The sequence below is a fragment of the Lichenostomus cassidix genome, chromosome 2, assembly GCF_008360975.1.
Source record: "Lichenostomus cassidix isolate B80296 chromosome 2, HeHo_3.0, whole genome shotgun sequence".
In the NCBI taxonomy this organism is placed as follows: Eukaryota; Metazoa; Chordata; class Aves; order Passeriformes; family Meliphagidae; genus Lichenostomus; species Lichenostomus cassidix.
Genome location: NC_139482.1, coordinates 32118081 through 32131144, shown reverse-complemented (window position 1 = coordinate 32131144; position 13064 = coordinate 32118081).

The window sequence follows — 13064 nt, the reverse complement described above, 5'->3', positions numbered from 1 at the left end:
TTGCAGATGTGCAAATTCTAATTAACACCTTAGCTAATGAATCAAGAGCTATTTAACTGCATACAGAGGGAAATGGGTGCTTCAAAGCTCTAAGCAGGTATCAATGCCAGGTACAGAACTGATGGGGAAAAAAAAGTGAAAAGGAACATGACAGTTAAATTTTGCCTGCATTTTAATGTCATGACACTTAAAGATTCAATAGACGGCAATTTATTGTACAAATTTCAGACTATACTAAGAATGGAAAGACTTCCAAGACAGCAACATATTAAAAGATAATATTATTCCACAAGCTGCATAAATGTGAAAGATAATTCAAGTAATTTATTAATCATAATACATTTGATTGCATTATACAGGGGCATGATATTTGCCTTAATTAAAACAAAATTTAGTGTGCTTAACTTTGGACAGAGCATTATTTATCCCATGCTTTCAGTCACAGGCATGGAACTACAGCTGTTCCTCATTATTACAAATATGCATAATATCATTTTCTCATTGTAATGGAGTAAGACCATGTGCATCAATGATCCTTAGTTACCATTCCATAATACTTCATTAATAGTTCCCATTTTAAATACAAGAAAAAGATCAGTCTCCTAGTAGGGAGAAAGTGTTAAGAACTGGAGCCCAAGGAAGAAAAGATTTATGTGGTACTAGAGACATGGTAATGTCAGATTTTATCAGCTGATGTTTCCTGTGCTCTTGCAGTTAAATGTCTCACTAAAGGTTTCAATCGCTGAGCAAACCTTCCAGAAATGCTTAGAATCTTTAGGACTGGAAGTTCAGTCAGATAAGCAGTGCATAATTATTCAGTAGTCACATGAATTTATCTGAACCTATTTGGACAGGAAATGGGGCTGTTAATCTCACTAAATTAGACTCTCACAAACCTTACAGGGTTGCTGATTTCAGTCTCCTTAGCAATACTTTCAGAAAAGCTTCTCATTGTGCTTTTTATACATCACACCAGTAACCATGATTTCAAATTCTATGTGTCCCTTTCAGGAGTTTTATTCACCTCTGCCTGTACGTAGTAGAGCTGAACAGAACACCTCTAATCCTAAAGCAACCCCCCTTCCTGTCTGCTCAGCAGTAGTACTACTTTCAAGAGGCATCCTTGCAAGTCTAGCAAGCCTTAAGCAGATTTGTAATACTCCACCAAAAAGTAGGGCCTGGCTAAGTACCAACAACATGAAAATGTAAGAGAAATGAAAAAGTTATTAGATCAAACCAACAGCACATCTATCCTTTCCTCAATGAAGTATAGAAGCTGATTTCTAGAGCTGTCAGAACGGGAAAAGCATGTCACATTATTTCCCCAGTAAACTTTTCCCAACTTCTATAAAACTGGTTTAGGGACATCCTCACTAGTAGCTGAGGTTTTGTATCTCAGAGCAAGTTAACTATGAGGAGCACCTGTGTCCTGCAGCAGACCCACAGCATTCCTGCTGTGGATTACAGGGCAGGAATGAAATCATCAACTGGCACCATCTGCTACTCTGACATGACTACCTGTGCCTCTATGTCACCTTTGCTACAGCACCAGGACAGCCCAACACTGATCCCAGGGAGATGGGTGACAGGACAAGGGCCTAATGGTTTTAAAGTGTGAAACAGTAGGTTTGTATTAGATATTGGGAAGAAATTCTTCACTCTGAGGGTGGTGAGGCCCTGGCACAGATTATCTAGAGAAGTTGCAGATCCTCCATCCCTGGAAGTGCTCAAGGCCAGCTTGGATGGGGCCCTGAGAGACCTGGTCTAATGGAAGGTGTCCCTGCCCATGGCAAAGGGGTGGAACTAGATGATCTTTAAGGTCTCTTCCAACACAAACCACTCTGTGCCTGTGATTCCCACACTGAGGAAGGGACTGCCATCTCCTTCCATGGTGCTGTGACACCACAGCCAGTGAGCTACCACTCTGAGCCACCGACCCGTCTGCATGACACCTCCTGCCCTCCAGCAGGGAAGGGAAAGGAAAGGCAGCTCTGCTAGGCTTGAACTACTTCTGGTGATGCAAAAGTGGCTCCTGTACAGCCATCTGACTGTGAGTTGCAGACCCAAGACGTAAAACAAATAAATTCTTTTCTATTTAAAGCAATGTTCACAGCAAAAGCCCTGCAAGCATTTGACTCACAGTCACAGCAACGTATGACTGGAAATCAGAAATATAAAGCCTAGTGGAATTTCATAATGAAAGTTGTTGCTTTTCTTTTCCACAAAACACAGCCAAGAGACTTCTGAAATGCTGCAACAAGGTCAGAGGGGCATGAGCAATTGTCCTGAGGACACACGGTGCAGTGCACAGTTTTGACAGTAACACAGTGATACTCAAATAAGTAACAACCAAACCAAACCCAATATTTGCAACTGTAATGACGTTTGTTCTGCTATACCTTCTCCTCTTTCCCATTCCCTCAGAACAACAAGAAATCCTGACAGGTTAGTAGGATGGAGAGCTGAATGCTGCTTCTGGCAGCACATCTACTACTGAGACCAAAGTCAGTAAGGAGCAGCTTACAAGAAGATAGTAGTTTAAAGCAAATTAATCAAGCATCAATAGCAGAAATAAACAAATTCTTCCTGCTGAAAGTGATTTTTCATATGTACAAGATGAGGAACTTGGCAAAGTTGTCATGACTTAAAGACAGACAAAATTACTAGAATTAACCGTTCTCTGCTTCAGTACACATCTTGACTTCAATCCTGTTAAAGAGGGAAATAGGAGAAAAAGTGAGAGAAATCAAAACAGGCTACACTGTAAGATTGTGCTGAGTGACTCTGCCTGAAACTGAAGCAACAAAGACCTGCCTGAAACATAAGAGATATCAGAGGGTGATGGGATTGTGCCAAGGACTGAAGAATCCAATCACACTCACACAGAGAACTGTCACACTTCTTACCTGCAGGGAGTAAATCAGAGAGGCAGATATAAGAAAGGCATCTGCAAAGGCTTCTGAAAAAGCCTGCTATGTGTGCTCATTCGCAGAATATTACCACTTACTGATATGTGTACGGAAGTGAATTCATCTACATCCAAGGCACTGGAGCTGAAAAACATCAGCTCGCTAAAAATGTGGATATTATACTCAAAAAAACCCATCTTCTCTCCTTGCAGATTCACAGTCCATGCAGTCAGAATTATTTTTGCTTCCTGTCCTGCAACATTGACACAGCTAAGAGTTAACTTTCTAGGGTATAGTAATTTTGTGTGTGTTGAATGCTTTATTGCTTGTCATGGCATGCAGCACAGGAAACCCTAAGTGCCAAAGTTGCAGCATTTTTTGAAAGCAGATCTAAGATTAGAGACTGAGGGGATAGACTTTTTAATTTCAGGGTAATACAGGGTGGGATTTTCCTCTGCTAGCTTTGGCTATCCAGAGGCAAAATAGGCTCTTGGTTTAATCACTGATCCAGACACTCCTTATCATCCAATCGAAAAGGCAGGGGGCTGCAGAGAAATTCACCTAAGATAGAGGCCCATTACAACAGGGAATCTTCCAGGAGATCCTACTTTCTCAATGTCATCTTAAAACATAGAGATCATATATTTCTTTATTAAAACTAATAGTGGTGTTATTTATGCAAATAGACGACATTAAGGTTTCATGTGGCGCTGCTGTGCTATCTGTGGTCTCACCTGTTAATTGTTGCCTGCTGAGAGATTGTGAAAGAAAATATGGAGTTACCTACCCTGACATCATCATGATTATATTTGAGTTTAACATCTTGCAGAAGTGCCTTTCTTTCTATACTCTCCCATGAGAGAAGGAACAGACTGAAATACTTTTGGCTCTCTTTAAGCATGATGCTAACCTCCCCCCAAAGCAGGAAAAGGAGGGCTGTAATGCTCGAATAAGAACCAAATTTTGGGAAGCATCAGAGTGGGTCGGATGAAGGGAGCAGCTGTAGGCTGGAAGCCAAAGGTGGCACAATGCCAGCTGTGCTACATGTGCAGCACCAGGGCTCTGCTGATAGCTGGAGGGATGGTCTACAAGGAAGAGAGCAGATCAGGTGTTCAGATTTTCCAAAGCTCCAAGCAAAGCTTCATGGGAGAATATATTGGTACAGCTTTTAGCCTTTGCTCTGCAAAATGTACCTGGCAAAGCACAGGCTTCTTACACAGGATGCCCATCCTTTGAATCCTGAAAGGCTTGGATGTGAGATAGCACTGTTGTTGTTCATCCAGGTTTGATCCTTTCCTTCCCATTTGTTGCCCATGTGTGTTTGAAGTAATCAATGTGATTAAGCTGACATCTGCCAGCACTCTGCACAAGTCCCCAAATAATTCTGTGGCCTCCTGGTAATGGGAGACTGTCACCTCACTGCTAAAGAGTCAGCAATCATTCACAACCAACTTATTGGCAAAAACCCTCATCCTTTTTACACAGATCAAATTAACAAATAAATATAATCAGAAATCAATGCAGAAAAATGTACTTCATTGAGGAGGGGAAAAGACATTCACTAGATCTGATTTTCCTAAGGTGCCCCTCCCCACAGTATTTGTCTGCAACCATATAAATTATTCATATCTTTTAAGGTAGTTGTACATCTGTTCCTGGGTGTATAAGAACTTGCCAAACCTGTGATCATTTGTAAACTTCATTGTGTTCAAATGGAACCAACAAAGCATTGTTCTCAAGAAACAAAATCTCAACTGCATGGTGCAATTCATTTATTTCATAGAAGACTTGATTTCAGTCAGCTGAAATTACTCCAGTTATAAGAATATTAGTGACACAATCACAAAATTTATTGCAAAGATTTTCTGGCATTTGCTTGGATACCTGTTCAGTATTTTTTTATGGTCTTCATTGTTCAGAGGAGTTCCACATTTCTCAGAAGTTTGCAGACAATAATTTTTTTAACAGAAGAAAAATCACATTAAAAAATTATCCACTTTTAAAGGTCAAACCAGTGATCAAACCAGTCCCTACTGTAGCTTTGCCATGCTCAGCAGTGCTGTTGAATTGTGGTAGGCTTCACCACCGTGATGAAATAACACATTTGCTTTTAATGTAACGACCTTGCAGTGCAAAATTAATATGACATTACTTTTGCATTGCTATGGTGGTATTATCCTTGAGTTTATATTCCCAGGTTTTAGATTTTTGGTTTTTTAAGTATGTGTAGCAGCAGTATGTGGGCAAAAGTCAAACAAAGCCTCCCTAAACCCAACCAGATAGTTGGAAGCACACAGGAAATCTGCATTAACAGCTACAATGACCCAGGGCAGCTCTCTGGCCATGAAGACAAGGCTCCAGCACACCTTTTGTCAACACAACTGAACTGCTTTCTCATCCCTGAGACAGGCAAGGCACTCTTGGCTGAATAGTGTCTGATGAACAGCCTGGTCACCTCTGACAGGTGACACCTCTTGGAACCTTACTGCTTACATAACTCTTGCTTTTATTTCACTTATTGCTCCGTTTCTTCGTTGAGATTATTTCTAGAGAAGTTGCCAGCCCTCGTGAGTCCAAATCACTGGGGATGAAAGTGTGAATCTGTGACTGACCACTGACCTTCAAGACCACACCAGCTACAAAACAATTCTTGCTTGTTACAAAAGTAAAGGTCACAACTGGGGGGGAAAAAAAAAGAAAAGAAACAAAAAAACAAAAGAAAATTGATGATTATGTAGACTTTAATAGAGATTACAAGCTTAGACTTTTAATACAAGAAAACTAGTAAGTGAAGAATGCAAATCTATGGTAAATAGGGTTAACAACAGTCACAAAGACATTTTGAACACAAAGGGAGCGGAAGGAATTCTAACAGTGGGACTGGAAATTATAAAACTGCCAAAAATAATCCAGAAAAGGCAGAAGTGTTCAATAAATAACTGCTGTATCTTTGGCCAGGGATCAGATGATGTGATCATTTCATAAGAAAATCATGAAGCAATTTTCACTCCAACAGTGCATCAGAAGATATCAAATAAGAACTACTGGTTTTAGACATATTTATAGCTCTAAGTCTCAAAATGAATATGTGAGAGTCTAAAAGGAGTCTACATGTAAGCCACTCCAGACCATTGGTGTTGATCTTTTCAATAACTCTTGTAATACCAGGAAAGTTTAAGAAAATGAGTAAAAGTAAGGTAACACTAGTATTAAAATAAAAATTAAGAGAAAATGAATAATACAACTCTAGGTAATTGCAAGATTTTCAGACTGGTCACAGGCAAGATAAAGGAATGGCTGATACTGGAACCAATTAATAAGGAACAAAAGGGAGGCATTGTAATTATCCCCACTCAGTGGGGTTTTCTTGGCAAATAGATGCACCAAGCTAACTTGATATCTTTGTCTGAATAGATTGAAAATTGCCTGATAGAGCTAATGATGTCACTATATTTGGGCTTCTACAAGACATCCTATGCAGTCAGTACCATATATTGCAAAAAAGGTTGATTGAGGATGCTGCGAATCAACACCACACACATTAAAGGGATTAAAGCTGGCAAGTGCTTAAATACCAGAATGCCACTGCAAAGATGTGTGCTTTCAGTGAAGTTCAGTGGGGATCCAGTCCTACACCAGTTAAATTTTTTGCTTCAGATGTGGAAGGAAGAAGCATAAAGCCCTCATTGATGAGAACCATAGATAACACAAAGACTGGGTGAGAAATATATAATTAAGATGATGGATGGGTGATGCAGAGGGATTTAAAGCACTCTGTGATGCGTCAGAAGTGATGTATGGTATTACTGCACATCAAAAATTGCCCACTTTCTCCCACATATACATAGACCAACAGAAAGACATATAAAATGGAAATATAAAAGCAAACATTCAATGCTTAGCCAAATTTTACCCCATGGCAAGGTGGACATAAATAAAAACCACTTTAATAAGACCAGCTGGTGGTCACATGTCTTTGAAACAAAGGAAGTAAGGCATCTCTGGGGATTCAATTTGGAAAAACAATGTCCCTGATGAATATGAAATCTCATAACTCCTAGGAAAGAACATATGTTCTCAGTTCAGTTCTGTGGCCAAAAAAGGAGCCCCAGATCTCTTAAAAAGATGTGGAGCTGGTCCTGGTTTTGCACTGAACATTGATGTAATCACAACTGGAATATCATGTTCTGGAAAGGACATTGATAACAGAGAGGAATCACGGCAGCACAGAGAAAGATTAAAGAACAAGAGAAAGCATCTCTTAGTAACACTGCAGAAATTCAGTCAATTTAATTAATTAAAGAAAAGGTTAAAAAGTAATTTGATGAGTTTGTAAGTACTTACAAGGGATACAACTTCATTAATGGATTATTCAATTCAGCAACGAAAAGCAAGTAAATGAGAGTTAAGGCTGGAGATACAATGGAGATACGATGCAAACTCTGGTTGTGGTAAAACCACATTTTCTGCTACTGACAATTTTTAAAGAAAGATTGAATATAGTTCAAAAGCCAGTACTCTACATGAAACACAAATCAGCTTAGGAAAGTCCTACAGCCTGCAACAAGCAACAGGTCAGCCTGTAGGAACTTCAGCCTTTACTACATGTTTATGGGACAAAACTGAGTGTAACTGGAAGGGGAAGTACTATTTGCTTCGTGAGAATAACATGCAGAAGATAAACAAAAAGGAAGAAAGCAAAACCTGTCTACAAATTACAACATTTTTTGTAAAGGTACATGCACTGAAACATGTAGAATGATGTTGGTAGAAAGGGCATGAACACAAAAGTCATGTAAAGATAGAGAAAAAAAGCAGTAAGAGGAATAATTCCTCATAGAACCAGTTTGCAATAAAAGGAGAAGTCATATCTATGACTTTGTTGTTTGGTATGTAACTCAAGATTTAATCTAAATGTACCTATTTCTTTCACAAAACAATAGCTGATATTCTAAACTGTCAAATTAAATGGAAGAAAAATACCATCTGCCACCCACTGCTTCCTGCATTTTGATAGTTAAAAACCTTCACTTTACTTGCAGAGTGCTTTAATTTGGGCCTTATGTTTTCAATGTCTCTCAGATCAAGCTTCTAATCTCTCTGAATTCTCCATAGGTTTGAGACTGGCATGTGAATAACAGAGGCAATCACTTGCTGTTAACAATGGCAAATACAAAATAAGCAGGAAAGAGATATACACCTTGCCAGGCCTTGTAATTACAAATTTGGCTTGGTTCATGCAAGTTCAACTCAATCCAGATTCTTCTGTAACTATTGAGCATTCAGATCCAACAGAATTTGACTCAGACAGATGAATGCCAGTGTGTTTCTCATGTGCATGTCTCCGTTTGGTTTTGTCATGCGGGAAGCAAATGCACAGATCATAAACCATTGACAAAAGCATTTTATGAGGAGCAGCTGAAATGTTTGCCAGTTCCAAACACATTGCAGGTACGGGTTTTTTCAGTCAACTCACGGATCTTTTTTTTAAATTTTTTTGTGCTAAATGATTCAGTGCCTGGGCACAAACCACTTATAGATTTTACTTCTTTCCTTTGGTTCTGCTTGGGGGGATTATTCTTTTGCAGCCCCACCAGAATGAAAGCCTCCCTTACCCTTGCCCTGGCAGTACTCGGTGGAGCAGCTGATGTGAGCAAATAGATCATTGAATGGTGTTCAGTGGGAAAAATTTGTTTCAAAAGCAGATGGTAGATACTCCCAAAAAAGGACATTTCCAGAGCAGCACCAGACTCCAGAAACATATAGAGGATGAGGTGAGCAAGAGGTGTCTTCCACCCCAGAAGTGTATGTCACCCTGGCAAGTAACATTTTTCAGGTTCAATTCAGGATGTTTGGTGTGGCAAACGAAGGGTGCAAGCAGCAGTGCAGCCAAGATACAAACAGACAAAGTGCATAAGGGTAAAATCACTGAGTCTTTATCAATCATATGAAGGCAAAGCCAGCTTTAGTCATGTTGTCTGTGCCTGCACCTTTCCTAGAGTTGTACATTGCACAAGTGTGGGCTTATGCATGCACTTTTATGCAGAGTAAAATTTCCACTGGATGCATGAAAGTACCATAATTTCCTCCTGTGCACAATCTGGTTCTTCAAATGTTTTCATCTCCTTTTGGACATCTTTACTCTTTTTCTTTGACCAAGAGGAACCCCAAATTCTTCCCCTTTTCTTTGTAGCACTACTGCTTTTGTTAGAAAGAAACTATGTTTTTTCCCTAGCCCAATCCAGCATATGAATTACCTAGTGGATGAGAATTTCACAAAATCAATTAACAAATAATTATTTTTTGACTAATAGCACTGTGTTTTAAGTGCTTAAGGCAGGACTTAGAAAGACTATGATATATAAGGAAGTGATCAATTTCTGCAGTATTAACTGGTAATTCAGAGGTGTGCTTCAGCTTCTTTGTATTCTGGAGAGGTTCATTAATGCTCTGAGAGTCTTCAGCTCTCCATACTAGAGACTTTTGTTAGAACCTAAATGGTCCTTCATCAAAATTCTACTACATTTAAACTTTGGAGAATTTCTTTATCAGTCCTTTTTTGTTCTAAATATGTCTTTAATCATCTTCGTGTCTGTTAAATCTTAGAAATTATGAATGTGAAACAGGGAGGGAACTTCGTTTTTGCTTCTGTTTTTGCAGCATACAAATCTCCTCATTCTAGCTCAATGTGAGTGGGTTAGCCTGCCTTCCAGAATTTTTACAAGCAGATTAATTTTGATTAAGTCACACCGTTCTGGTCTCTTGCTAAACCTGCCTTGGGAGCTGCAGAGTTCCCTGTAGAGCTCCAGCCTTCCCATAGGAGAAGTATCCCCACTTCTACAGCTCTACATAGCTTCCCTGTTGGTGGTGCCACCCTGGGACCCCATTATCCACCTGTGGCTGAAAGTGGCCTTGCACAGAGGCAGATGACAAGTTAACATTGCAGATTTCAGAGGCCACAGTCTCAAAAAACAGGGTAGTGAGTGCACAGACAGCTCCATTAATAGTCATTACAAAGAGGGTACATAACTGATTCTGGGAAATTATATTCAAATATTTAAACAAGACTCTTACCATCCATAATGTTCATAAAAACCCCTACAATGAAGCACTACCCACTTGTAATTGCTGATTGTATGCTGGGGTTTTCAACTGAGGCTTTTTCCTTATTTGCCTTATTATCACAAAATTGGGCAGAGATAGTTAATATAATGCACACAAAAAAATCAGACCTTGCACAGAGCAATCTGTACTTTCGTTCCTCATTTTTAGTTTTATTAGAGACAACACTGAGCAATTTTATGTTAAGGCAGAATGAGAAAAAATTGAATACATTTTCCTCTCATGTTGTGCATTGTTTTGAATAGCAAAAATACGAAGAACATGTTTTCCTTGAACCATAACAAGGATCACTTCATTAACATCTTAAAGCTATTACCAAGAACAGAGGCAGGTATGAACCTGTCTAGATTCTCTCTTTGATTTGGTTTTTGTTGTTGTGGGGGTTTTTTGCTTTGGTTGGTTTTGGTTTTGGTTAGTTTGGGGGTTTTTGTAGGGTCTTTTTGTGTATTTCTTTTTCTCCTCATAGCTTATACATCCACTTAAGAAAAAGCTTGAAAACCAGCTATGCTTGGAAAACATTTCTTCCAAAGGAGAGAGCTGTTTGCATTACAGCAATGTTTACCCAAACAAAGCATTGTGACACTTCATTGAGACCTACAGCAGGAGCAGTGGTGTCCTGCCATCTACCTGCAAGATGTATGAGGAAAAGGCTGTGGTCCTGGTGCTGCAGAAACCCCCTTTCACTCTTACTTTTGTATTTGGCTGTCCCCCTCTATGTATCCTCAGTGGCTGAGCTTCAAAGGCAGCCTGCAAGAGCAGGGCAGAGAGAGGCTTAAATTTGTTATAGCTGCTTGCATCCAGTCCTGACCCAAAGGGTCTCCATGTCCTTTCTGAGAGACCTGTAGAGTGGGAGGCCATGGGAGGAACCCCAGGCTCCCCATGGGCTTTCATTCCTGTACTGAATGCTACCCTTTTAATCAATTTCTCAATGACAACTCTTGTGTTCCAGTGTTGCAACTGGCAGCTTGCAAACTCTGTTGAGCAACAGTATCTGCTGGACAGATGTGTTTGGATAGAACAGTACCCGAATATATTTTTAGTGAGTGTTCATGAGCTGTTTTCTGGATGGCAGCCCAGCATGCTTCCAGGTTCAGCTCAAATAACAGAGAGAAATGGGGTGCTTCAGTAATGTCAACAGAAACATCCATGAATGGCCAAATCCTCAGCATGAGAAAAGAGAATAAAACACAAGCATTTGGTCTTAATCAGCATGTTTCCATTGGGAGCTCTCTGCATCATTGTCTGCTGTCCCCTGTCTTCTTTGACCTTCAAACAAGTGGTTGGAGAGCAAAAAGCTTCAACCCAAAGAAAGTCTCTGTGAAGTTTGGTCCAAGCCTGACAGCGAGCACAGCCTCTGATCTCTGGGTGGCCCTTTCTGAGAGCCAGTGAAGAGGTGCAGGCAGAGACCAGGGAAGTGCAGCTGCTGTGTCCCTCCAGTCGCTAATCATGAACTCAGGAGTAGAAAAGTTAAGTTCACTCTCACGAGGGCTGCAGTAACTTGTTTTTACTTCCTGCCAATTTGAGAAAGGAAGACCTGTCCTGAGAAGAAAGGCTCAGACAAATAGGTAGTGTTTGTATGTGGATGAACGGCAGATAGATATCTTCCCTCTTTAGGATGGGCAGTTGTTTTGCTGGCTTGTGTTGAGTGTCTTCACTGAAGAAAATGATTCTTTAAAAGGGATCCTCAAATACCATAACCATATGTGCAATATGTATTCATTTTCCTGAATTATCTCTGCTGGTTTTCAACCTCTCTTCTACCTATTCTTCTTGATCTCTTTCACCTTCAGCTGCATAAACAAATATATTTGCCAAACACTGAATGTGATTTCACCTTGCCTTTGCTTCCTATTGAATCTGTGGAGAAAAAGAAGAGACTCTCTATTATTTAGTATCCATGCACTGAAAGAGTAACTGAGCTCTTTTTACAAGTGTAACTTTAGTCGAACAAGTTATCTGAAGGCTGGGTAAACCTCTATTGTTTAAATTATTTAAGCACCAGTGCATTACCCTACTTGTATGTCTGCATTAAAAACATAGAGGAGGAAAATAACACATTCGGCAGTAAAATGTTCTGGTAAGCTGCTAATAAAAAATAAATTAGCATGATGTAGCAATTGTAATTTAATAATTCTCAGCTTGCTATGATATACAGCAGAGTAAGCAAAGCTCATTTGTTGCTTACACATACACATTTTATGTGTATAAATACACTTGATATCAGTTTATATGCACAGCTATGTTCTTTCCTAAGGATTCATACATCAAATGATGTTCAAATTGTATCTGGCTCCAAAAAAGCCCTGCTGGGATATCCAGCAACTAAATGAGTTCATTCAGAAGTATCAGTGATCATTTTCAAACAAGAGTTACAGAAATAAGGGACTACGCATAGTTTGTGTGATTAATCGGGGCATTTTATCTGCCAATACTTCTTAGAATAGCTGATTGATTTTCCAGTATCTGTGCATGGTAGGTCTTGGTTAGCTGTGCATTAACAAAGGCCAACTCACTGGCTCTGCAGTCAGACATCATTATTTTCAATCAGACCAGTCAGTTTCTAGGTTAAATTACAACTCCATTGAATATTTGTTTGTTGTGCCAGTCACGGAGCTCATGCATTTGACCCAAATGGAACCTTCCTTGCTTTCTGGCATTAAGAGATAAAAGCTGAATTGAATTTCTTGTTTGTTTGATGGTGCCTTTTAGAAAAATTGTCACCTGTTTTTTTGTTTGGAAAAAGTTTGTTGGGGTCTTTTTTTGTTTGTTTGTGGTTTTTTCTTTCTTTTTTTTCTTCTCTTTTTTTTTTTTTTTGTATTTTTGGTTTGGGTTGGGATTTTTTGGGGGGTTTTCTTGTGTTTTGTTTTGTTGGGCTTGTTTACCTTTTTGTACAGCTTAAAGTGAGAAGATACACCTCTGATAATAAGAGTGAATATCTCACTACCATTTATAAATACACCATAGAAAGGGCAAACTCAGCCTTGACTAGTTGACACATTTGAACTAAAGTATTTCTCTAATTATCTGTGTGAA